The 12267-nt window shown below is 43.1% G+C and overlaps 1 protein-coding gene across 1 annotated transcript in view; it reads right to left on the minus strand.

Moving 5' to 3' along the window:
• The window catches only part of ITIH5 (inter-alpha-trypsin inhibitor heavy chain 5), a 91867-nt gene extending 87985 nt beyond the window's left edge, over positions 1–3882 (minus strand). The window contains exon 1 of the mRNA XM_060006018.1: positions 3833–3882. The gene's annotated coding sequence lies outside the window, so the exon portion shown is untranslated. The remainder of the gene's footprint in view (positions 1–3832) is intronic.
• Between the last annotated feature and the right edge of the window lie 8385 nt (positions 3883–12267).

Consider the following 12267-nt stretch of genomic DNA (forward strand, 5'->3'; position numbering starts at 1 on the left):
AGGCTTTGCTGATGCTACAGCAGGGACAGAGGATCAGTTCAACCTGCCTCAGTGCCCAACGTGAATGCCCCACCAGGCTTTTTCTTTCTCTCTCAGGCACTGAAGATGGAGAAGCCAGCAAAACTTGGAGTTCATCCACAGTGTGAGTTTTCTCCCTGATGACCTGCTGGATCCTTTCCAGACAGATGTTGGGAGATGTCCAGAGAACTTCACTGAAAGCCACAGGTGTGTCTTTGGAAGGGTTTTGACTAAAGCAAAACATTGTTGGGTTTGTGGTTGATGCCAAGAGATAGATCGCACTCTCTGAAATCAAGACTTAACAACAGAGCTGTCATCGAGTTTTTTCTCCGGTGCTCACAGGCTTGCTGCCTGGCTGGTGAGGGAGAAATTCTCTTGTCTCTGTAACACATGCAGCAGGTTTGAATCTCACAGGTGCAGACTTGCTGAACCAAAATATGTAATCCTTTTTACCCTGTATCTCAAGGTTTTCTCCATACTGAGTTCCCAACCTCCTGTGTAGAACGAACTTTACTCTTGCCTGTTCATGATAAACCATCCATATGGGTCTTTTAAAAATCAAATTACTGTTTTCTTAGTCAATTTAGGGTTCTTTGCCTTCCTTCCTCTCCGTTGGATGGGTCCTAAGTTCCATCAAGTCATTAGGGAATGGATTGGGGGTATAAGGAAGGGTCCACTGGTCCTCAGTCATCACCTGTGTTATAGACCGAATGTTTGTGTCCACCTAAAATTCATATGTTGGAGCCCTAACCCCCGATGTGATGGTATTTGGAGGTGGGGCCTTTGGGAGGTGATTAGAGTGAGATGAGGTCATAAGGGTGGGGTCTCCTCCTAATAAGAAGAGGAGGAGATACCAGAGCTGTCTCTCTCTCCACCCTATGAGGACACAGTGAGAAGGCAGCTGTCTTCAAGCCAGAAAGAGAGCTCTCACCAGGAACCGAATCCGCCAGCACCTTGATCTTGGACTTCCAGCCTTCAGAACTTGAGAAATAAATGTCTGTTGTTTAAGCCCCCAGTCTGTGGAATTTTGTTACAGCAGCCTGAGCTGACTAATACACCCATTAATGTTGGCACGTGCATCATCCCATCTGGTTGCCAGGGTTTAGGGATGCAGGGAAGGGCTGAGCGATGGAGGGATTGGGTGTAACTATAAAGGAGTAACAATTCAAGGGACATCTTTGTGGTGATGAAACTGTCCTGTATCGACTGTGGTGGTCGTTATACACATCTACATGCGTGATATAATTGCAAAGAACTGACCCCCCTTCACACACACTCACACACACACACACACACACACACACACACACACAAGTGCATATAAAACTGGTGAAATCTAAGGCTGTGGATTGGACCAATGACAATTTCCCTGATTTTGATCTTGTACTATAATTATGTGAGATGTTACCAACAGGGAAGTCGAGTTAAGGGTATGTGGGACTCCACTATTCAGTAAATGTGCCTTGCTCGACTGGCTGATTAGTTTACTATGAGTAATTATCCACATCTTCTGTTTTCTAAGTGCAGCTCCTGAATAAGACTTAGAAGTGAATCTCTCTTGGGTATTCATGAGTTTTATGTGTTGTATGTCAGAATCAATAATTTTAATACGTGGCGATGCCAGTGTTTTTGGAGGGAACACTGCATGGTTGACTGGTGATATTAGGCGTGTGCTAATGCAGTGCCACTACAGTAGAGCTCCTATGATTTTTCCAGAATGTCACAGGAGTTCGTATCCACCCACTGCCTGGTCAGTGTTTTACTGTTCTTGGTCCCTATTTTGCCCAAGGGCCTTTGGATCGCCTCAAAATAGGTGAGCACCTTGCGCCATCTAGTGGAGACACATATAAAAATATTTCCGGTTATTTACGGCTGAGATGTGCAGATCCACACCTTCCAAAAGGCACTTTGGTTAGACTTAGGAATCGCGGTAAAAACAGAAACTTCGAATCAAACTAAAATCTTTTCCCCAGTAAGCAGGCGCTCTAGAATCATTCTTCCAGACTCTGCCAGACTGTTCTTCCTGGTTTCGCACAGCAGCTTCCTACTGAAAATGGACAGAAGACCTAAATAGACATTTCTCCAAAGAAGATATACAGATTGCCAACAAACACATGAATGCTCAACATCATTAATCATTAGAGAAATGCAAGTCAAAACTACAATGAGATATCATCTCACACCGGTCAGAATGGCCATCATCAAAAAATCTAGAAACAATAAATGCTGGAGAGGATGTGGAGAAAAGGGAACCCTCTTCCACTGTTGGTGGGAATGTAAATTGATACAGTCACTATGGAGAACAGTATGGAGGTTCCTTAAAAAACTAAAACTAGAACTACCATACGACCCAGCAATCCCACTACTGGGCACATACCCTGAGAAAACGATAATTCAAAAAGAGTCATGTACCAAAGTATTCATTGCAGCTCTATTTACAGCAGCCAGGACATGGAAGCAGCCTAAGTGTCCAACAACAGATGAACAGATAAAGAAGATGGGGCATATATATACAATGGAATATTACTCAGCCATAAAAAGAAACGAAACTGAGTTCTTTGTTGTGAGGTGGGTGGACCTAGAGACTGTCATACAGAGTGAAGTAAGTCAGAAAGAGAAAAACAAATACTGTATGCTAACATATATATGGAATCTAAAAAAAAAGAAAAAAGAAAAAAAATGGTCAGAAGAACCTAGGGGCAAGACGGGAGTAAAGATGCAGACCTACTAAAGAATGGACTTGAGGATATGGGGAGGGGGAAGGGTAAGGTGGGACAAAGTGAGACAGTGGCATGGACATAGATACACTACCAAACGTAAACTAGATAGTTAGTGGGAAGCAGCCGCATAGCACAGGGAGATCAGCTCAGTGCTTTGTGACCACCTAGAGGGGTGGGATAGGGAGGGTGGGAGGGAGGGAGGGAGATGCAAGAGGGAAGAGATATGGGGACATATGTATAACTGATTCACTTTGTTATAAAGCAGAAACTAACGCACCGATACTAACGCACCAATTCTCCAATAAAGATGTTAAAAAAAAAGTTTGACCAGAAAAAAAAAAAAAGATACAGATTCCATTATCACCTTTGTCATCGATGATGCTATTTTCCAAAATGGTGCAAACTTCTTGGTTCAAAGTACAATCATTCATTAATTTGCACAGTAGTTGCATTCCCACAAATTCAATTACATTAAAACATTTTTAAACTATCGTGTGAAATAGAATTAGGTTGGAAGACCAAATAATTTTAAACATGCTTTTCACTTACACAGATGTCTGGTGGGTTATTCAGATGCCTTGTGGCCTTCACTGTCCTGTGCAAAGCAGGACACTTGTTATTCTTGACCTCACCCACCAATTGCTAGCAGCACCTTAGAGTCATTAAGACAACCAGAAGGTGGCCCCATAAACTCCCAGAGTAGCCCCTGGCGGAGGCTCACTTCATGGTTCTAAAACATTCCAGGGGGGCCCCATTTTTTACCATAAAGCAAGCTATTGTGTGCATGTGTATGTGTATTTATTTTTATTTTCATATTTACACACACACAGAGGTGGTCCTCCCTTTGCAACGTGAGACCATAAACATGACCCTAGATGCTAATACTGTGCAAACCAATGAATAATAAATGGGAAAAATGATGATTATTCCTTGACCTTTAAAATTTTTTTGTCAAAACCTTAAAAACTCTCTTACTGTTGGTTACAAATGCATAGGAAAATTTAAAAAGAGTAAAACTAGTATTTATTGAATACACCATAAGTTCAGACATCAAAAACATTGAGAAAGTGGTTCACTTTTTGGTAAAAACTTACCAATAGTAGTTGAACAGTGCTGGCCTTCTTCCCGCTGTGTAACTTCTGACATCAAGCGAGCATCTTCTCTATGCCTGGGGAAATTGCCCTACCTCTTTCTAAGTTTGGGTTCGCTTCCCAAATTTCTTCCTTTGAGCTTTCAGTGCTGTGAAACACCTCCAAGGGTTCCTTTAAGTGTGTTCTTTTGGCGGTGTCACTTTCTCTAAAAGACATCCTTCTTTCCATCACAACTGCTTTCCTCATTTATGCAATAAATTCACCTTCACAGAATTTCTGTGGCTGCCCAGCTAGAGTGTCCACATCCCCCACGTCAGCTTTTCGTTGTGACTCCATTTACGTTCAAATCCAAATTCCACTCCCAGCATGATTGCTTTTCATTTTCTTCCTGCACTTTCATCTTTTGGGCCAATTCTCCCTTTCGATCATCCGTGTTTGTAAAATGTCACATGGGTTTATCACCGGGAGACAAGGAGGAAACACAAGTACATGCTTTGCTGTCTGTGTTTGAACCCAATAACAGACGCTTAGCGGCCAATCACAGAAAAACCGTGAAAGAAGTGACGTGACTGATCATTGATTATGATGAACCTGCTGTTTACAGAGTGGAATTCTTGCCCTTGAATCTGGGGAGCCTGGAGACTCTCTTGACCCAGTAAAATGCAGCAGAAGTGTGACTGTGTAATTTCCATGGACGGGCCTTACCCATCTACAGCTTCCACTGTCACACACCAGGAATACTCCTGTGGAGGCCCCGCAGCCATGCAGGGAGAAGTGCAGGTCACGTGGGGAGGCCACAGAGAAGAGAGTCAAATTCTGAATTTCATTCAGAATTGAATGCAATATTCCAGGTAGAGTCTACATTGGTGAACGCACTGAGTCTTCACTGCTTCTGGAATTTATTTTGGCCTATCCAGATGTCTTTGGATTCTCAATCTGTCCACCAGAATATTAGGCATTCTTTCCAACAACCTGTCATCTGAAATTTTGTCCAGTGTTTCATTCAAGTCTACTTCAAGTATATTTTATTTGAACAAGTTCTGTGAATTTTATTTTTTATTTATTTATTTTTGGCTGCGTTGGGTCTTTGTTGCTCCCCACTGGCTTTCTCTAATTGCGGTGAGCGGGGGCTACTCTTCATTGCGGTGCGCGGGCTTCTCATTGTGGTGGCTTCTCTTGTTGCAGAGCACAGGCTCTAGGCGCACGGGCTTCAGTAGTTGTGGCACACGGGCTTAGTTGCTCCGTGGCATGTGGGATCTTCCCGGACCAGGGCTCGAACTTGTGTCCCCTGCATTGGCAGGCGGATTCTTAACCACTGTGCCACCAGGGAAGTCCCTCTGTGAGTTTTAGAATGCTGTTTCTCACCACAAAATCCATTCCTTCAATTTAACATCAATCTATTCATCAAAGCTCTTCTGCTTGGATTTGTTCAAACAATGGGTTCTGTAATTAAGCAGTTTAAAGCTCATTCGTTTTCATTTTCCACCTCATCCATGATAAGCACATTGGAAACCATCTGTGCTTATAAGAAGTCTGGGTCTCTAGCATAGAAACACAGGGGTAAAAAGAAGTGAAATTAGTTCAATCAAGCACTGCTTAATCACTGATCCTTTAGGCAGGAAATGGCCCTTTGCCATTCACAAGCTTACAAATCAAGGGGAAGAATTAGGCTATGATACACGGTACGGGCATGTTAATGGATTATGTGTGTGTTACCAGCCCCTGACTCTGCTGACAAATTAGTTTGCATCTCAGGACCGGACTAGGCTTGGGCCCACGCCTCGGATTTCAACTCCAGCCACCATCAGCACGCACCGGAAGGTGGCTGGTTCCTCCCACTTCCTGACCCTTGAGAAGGTCTTTACAGTATTCTTGCACCTTCCCGTGGTTTTCAGACTCCCCTTCTGCCTCCTGGGTGCCCACCTCCCAAGACTTCAGAGCCCAGGCTGTCTTCCTCTGCCATCTCTGGTCCATCTACCCCCAAATCTCACATTGATTCCTCCCACTTTCTTCCTATCCCATAGAATCTAGTGAGCCTTAGTCACCAAACCCCTTCCGCACACATGACTTTGTCAAAATGCTTCCTTCTCAAGAGTTCTCAAACCCTCTTTTGAATGGTTTCATTCATTCATACTTTTTCTAAAAAAAAATAAAGTCAACCTCACGCTCCCCAACCTATAATTTACAGAATCTAAATGGCTTCCTTTTTGGAAATTGAAGGAACCAAAGGAGCATCGTTTACAAGCTCTTTCTTCAGAATTTCTTTTGGTTCCCTGGCATGTAATTAGTCTTGGGCCGAGACACGATTAATTTGAATTAGTTCAGTGCAGCCTTATTACTGGTACATTCCTCCTGGGTTTTACCCATTGCTCATGCTACACCTTCCAGTTGGTTATCCTATTCCAAGGAAAAACCAAGCTAAATAAACTCCCAGTTAACATTGCCGCTTCTTTCCCCGGCTGTACTATTCTTCTTCGTTGTCCCCCACACGCTCCAAACACAGCTTTAAAGGTGCCTTTTGGTGTTGGGATCTCTCACACATCTATTTATTCTTTTAGACTTCCCAGCACTGCTCTCACAAGTGTGCTGGTCTTCTTGGTAATGACCCCTTCAATCTACCTCTCCTTCCAAGTCCCTTTCACCTGCCATCTCACTGGAAAAGAGGGAGAGAGTTTACCCTGTTGCCCCGACACCAAACTGCAAGAGGTACGTTAGGGATGAGAGTGAGGGAGGCTCATGAGGCCCCTCCTTGATGCAAGGCTAACAGGACAGCCTTTCTCCTTGGCTGTGTTCATTCCATTTGAAATGCCCTTGAGACACCCTTGAGGACACAAGAGATGTAACATGAAATGAAAAAAACCACCGAGTACTTACCTGGAGATCAGAATTCCATGGATTAAATGTGCTTTGATACCACTACTGATCACTGCTGACATTAACTGAGCGCTTAATATGTTGCAGGCACTGTTCTAGGCCCTTTACACATGCTCAGAGTTGAGTACTATTTTTTATCCCCATTTTTCAGATGAGAACATGGAGGCACGCAGAAAATTGCCCAAAGTCATGAAGACAGCTGGTGAGTTAGCAGGCTAGGGTTGGGGCTGGAAATGAGGAGGAACCAGTCTGCCCAGTTCAGACACCATTGCCACTACTAGTCTGTCCCCCACCCTATATCACTCCTCTGTCCACGACCAGCTTGTATCACTCTAGCCCCGGACTTAGCTTCTCAAGCCTCACTTTCATCATCTTTTAAATTAGACTCTCAGCTAGAGGACTTGGAGCATCCCTTGTGGCTCAGATACCCACATACTCCTTGCCCTATTTACACCTCAGAGGCAACCACAATAGCTCATATGAAGGTGCGTCCCAACCTGGGACAGCAATACCAGCTGTCAGTGTCATAGTGAGAGCAGCTTCCAGATGTGATCCCTTCCCCGCCAGAAACACCCAGATTCCCTGGGAGGGATGCAGGAAGCCGCTACACTGGAATTGACCTATAACGGCTGGTCAGTCCCCAGGCACCCATGGACCCAACTGTCTCCCTTTTGGCAATGGGTTTGAATGCAAACTTCTGAGACAGGGAACACAGAGCAGAAAATAATGGAAACGACTCAACGGCAAAACCAAGTTTTCGTGGCTCAAGAATTAACAAGGAATAGAAAACCATAATTTGGAAACATCATATGCACCCCAATGTTCATTGCAGCACTATTTACAATAGCCAAGACATGGAAGCAACCTAAATGTCCATCAACAGATGAATGGATAAAGAAGATGTGGTACATATATACAATGGACTATTACTCAGCCATAAAAAGAGAATGAACTAGGACTTCGCTGGTGGCACAGTGGTTAAGAATCCGCCTGCCAATGCCTGGGACAAGGGTTCGAGCCCTGGTCCGGGAGGATCTCACATGCCTCGGAGCAACTAAGCCCACGAGCCACAACTACTGAACCCACGTGCCACAACTACTGAAGTCCACGTGCCTAAAGCCCGTGCTCTGCAACAAGAGAAGCCACCGCAATGAGAAGCCTGTGCACCGCAACAGAGAGTAGCCCTCTCTAGCCGCCAACTAGAGAAAGCCCGCACACAGCAACAAAGACCCAACACAACCAAAAATTTTTTATTTATTTATTTATTTTATTTTTTGCGGTACGGGTGCCTCTCACTGTTGTGGCCTCTCCCGTTGTGGAGCACAGGCTCCGGACGCGCAGGCTCAGCGGCCATGGCTCACGGGCCCAGCCGCTCCGCGGCATGTGGGATCTTCCTGGACCGGGACACGAACCCGTGTCCCCTGCATCGGCAGGCGGACTCTCAACCACTGCGCCACCAGGGAAGCCCCAAAATTTTTTTTAAAAAAGAGAGAAAATGAAATAATGCCATTTGCAGCAACATGATGGACCTAGAGATGATCATATGAAGTGAAGTAAGTCAGACAAAGACAGATATCATATGATATCACTTATATATGGAATCTAAAAAAAATGCTATAAGCGAACTTATTTACAAAACGGAAACAGACTCACAGACTTAGAAAACAAACTTATGGTTACCAAAGGGGAAAGGTGAGGGGGAGAGATAAATTAGGAGTTTGGGATTAACATATACACACTACTATATAGAAAATAGATAATCAACAGGACCTACTGTATAGCACTGGGCACTCTACTCAATACTCTGTAATAACCTATATGGGAAGAACATCGGAATCTGTATATATACATATATATGACTGAATCACTTTGCTGTACACCTGAAACTAACACAGCATTGTAAATCAACTATCCTCCAATATAAAATAAACAATTTTTTAAAAAGAATGAACAAGGAAATCAGCCCCCCACACTCTAACTTTGTGTTTTTGGCCCATGAAACCTCTACCCAATGTCTAACATTTTTCTTCTGAAATCTCTTTGTGTTCTGGTCCCAAATTACAGCAGCCCACACCTACACCTAAGAGAGAGGAAAAAAGATGTGACAGAATAATGGAATATCATCTTGAGAAATTAAAACAAATAATCTTTGAAGAACCTAAGACAGAACACCTTAACCTGACTACTAAAAGGAAGGTATGAGAGTTCAAATACGTGTAGACGACAGACCTGCTCCATGTCATGCCCCATCTGAACTAGCGAAACAAGCAGGTAAGGGTCAGATACAGCTATTTGTACGTTAGCTCACCTTTGACTTTGGACTTTTAAAAATATACTCTTTCACAATGATAGAACTAGAACTGGATTTTGTAAATGTGTGATAGTTATCGCCGCACCGTTATCTAAGCCACCATGCCTTACACTCAGAGCCACAAATGCCAAGTGTATTGATATTCCCGAGAATTCTCATTGGGCACGAAATGAGTTATTCTTTTATTTAAACATTATGAAGCGTACTGAAATGTTTTTCTCTTAGATTCCTACTGATTCTCACATCTATGAAAGTGAAGATTCTGGCAGCATTTGTGGTAGCGATTTCCATGCTATAAATCGGGAGAATGTAAGTACCAACCGATACATTCCATTCACCAGTGAGAGCCGCCCAGGGCCAGGGCTGGTGGAAGGGCCCCAGGTGCAGGACCCCGTGACCTGAATACACACCTGCCCTGATAGGGAGCCTGGCGCTTCTGGACAGCAGGAGAGATCAAACGTGGTGGGTTTTTTCCCAAGACCTTGGAATTTGGAGATAGGCTATCAGCATAAAAGGAGAAGCATGACCCAGGCTGCCCTTAGCTTGGCTTGTCCTGAGATCATTCCAAATATCAGATTATAGTCATCAGAGATGAAATGACCAATGGAAGGGGCCAGAATATTGGAAATCATATTTATATTTGCAAAACATGCCATAAGGTCTTTTTTTTTATTAGCAGACCAACAAAAATGTTCCACATTATCCTTGCCCACAGCCAACCACCGCCAACACGCTAGCAATCTCAGAAAAGAGCAAAATGTGCTAAGTAACTTTCTTTTAGACCATGTTAATTTTACTTTCTCAACTTCAGTATCCACAGTATACTATGGAATTTATTTCAACATTAATAACTGTTAAAGATATCCACCGAGAGATTATCTTGGACCTCTTAGTTGAGAATGGTTTTGTTCAAATTTTGGAGGTTCTGTTTGGTACTCAACCCATAAGGTCTTAATTGTCTTTATCTCAGCAGAGAATGCAAAGCTGTGACAGGGTTTTTCCATGAGGGCTAGGCTGAGGCACCCACTGGGCTGGGAACTCCCCCAGCCCGCGCTACACAAGGGAGGGGAGGGGTGTTTTTCCCACTTCCGGTATCCAGAAGATACATTTTTCCAGAAGGTATAGCACTGTGCAATTCCAAAGGCTGAAGGGAAAACTTAGGCAGAAAACTAGAGACAACTCTCGGTTATATGCCCTTGATTCTGTTTTACATTCCAAGCTGGGTTTCTTTTGCTGTTTAGAACAGTGACAGTAATGATACAAGCACAGAACAGCTCCTAGATTTGCGCCAGGCACCTATCTTGTTCTTCACTTACTCTTCCTCACGGCCGCCCCATGACGTGAATGGGATAGCCCCATCTTACAAGTGAAGAAACTGATTTACAGAGAGATAAAGTAACCTGCTACAGTGACTAATCTAGTAAGAGGTAGACTCTAGATTTTGAAGATGGTATTGAATATTATGTTCCATTATTGGGAGCTAAATAGCTCGATGTGGACATATTTTGAAAAGGACAATGTATGAAAGGAAAGAATTATTACTCTTGGGCCCAGGTCACCTTCCAACAGTGATTCAAGTCAGTGTTGATACTTAAGGGCCAGTTATGGTCAAAGGCACTGTGGTGAGTACTGTCTGCAGTGCTGGGCACATAGTAGGCTGTCTATAAAGAGTGGGTTTTTTAGTGTATTTTATTGAAGTATAGTAGATTTACAATGTTGTGTTAGTTTCTGATGTACAGCAAAGTGATTCAGTTATACATATATGCATTCTTTTTTAAAATATTCTTTTCCATTATGGTTTATCATAGGATGTTGAATATAGTTCCCTGTGCTATACAGTAGGACCTTGTCGTTTATCCATTCTCTATATAATAGTTTGCATCTGCTAATCCCAAACTCTCAATCCTTCTCTCTCCCACCCCCCTCCCCCTTGGCAACCACAAGTATGTTCTCTATGTCTGGGAGTCTGTTTCTGTTTTGTAGATAAGTTCATTTGTGTCATATGTTATATTTTAGACTCTACATATAAGTGATATCATATGGTATTTGTCTTCCTCTATAAAGAGCGTTGAATGAAGGAGTGTGTGGTCTCTACACTTGAGAAAATGTAGCAAGGCATGGAGGTGTGTGTTGCAATTATGCCCCCAAAGGACACGAATGATGAATGTCAGCCAGAGGAATCTGCAAAATGTTGGTGACGGAAGTCGCAACTAAGACGGGCTTTGAAAGAGGGATGTGGTTTTAATAGAGAGACGTTGGAGGAACAGGGAATTCCAGGCAAGGGGAACTGTGTCGGGGAAAGCACTTGGTTGAAAGGTTTGGAGGTGAGCCAATAATCTGGCTTTGTGGTGTGTAGGCTGGAGCTCAGGCTGAAAAGGTAGAGCACTGACCACCATGAAAATCAGTCTTGGCCGGATCCTCTATAGAAAGAGAGTGAAAACTTTGGAGCAGGGAGTAACCGCTTCACAGCTGCACTCGGACGCTGCTTCAGCCGTGGTGTGATGGATTCAGAAACAGCAGCCAAGACGTCTCTAGAAAACATCGCTATCATTCCAGAAAAATTAATGAGAGTAGTGACAGTGGGAATGGAGAGAAAGCAAATGCAATCCATATCGGTTGGTATGTCCCCAGAAATGCTTACCACGTTCACTCTTAGCTGAGACCAAGCATTTGGGTGGGGGGGGGGAAGGGGCGTGTAAATTCACTACCCAAATCGTGCAGTACACACTTAACAAAACCAAATCAACGTACATGATCCGAACCCACGTCATCTTCATTCGTAGCAAACACCGCTCTACCTTCAGCTAATAGATTTATTTGTTTAGCTTAGATCTCTATTCTATTTAAACAAAATGAGGTGGCACGTAAAACAAGGGATTTTCTTTATTCCACCAAGTTTACGTTTATTCCTTGCTGAAAATATTTTTAACTGATTTGAAACTGATTTTTTTTTGCTCTTTAAATTGTTTTTAAAATGTTTAATTATGAAGTATTTCAGAGAAAAGTTTAAAAATACACTTGTTTAACAGACAAAGCCTAAGTGTCCATAGCAGGATGAATGGATAAAGAAAATGGGATATATACATATGATAGACTATTATATTTAGCCCTAAATAAAGAAGGAAGTCCTGACAGGCGTTAACATGGATCGACCATGAGGACGTTATGCTAAATGAAATAAGCCATTCACAAAAGGACAAATACTGGATGATTCCACTTATATGATGTATGTAAAGTAATCATACTCATAGAA

Source organism: Delphinus delphis, chromosome 2 (genome assembly GCF_949987515.2).
Source record: "Delphinus delphis chromosome 2, mDelDel1.2, whole genome shotgun sequence".
In the NCBI taxonomy this organism is placed as follows: Eukaryota; Metazoa; Chordata; class Mammalia; order Artiodactyla; family Delphinidae; genus Delphinus; species Delphinus delphis.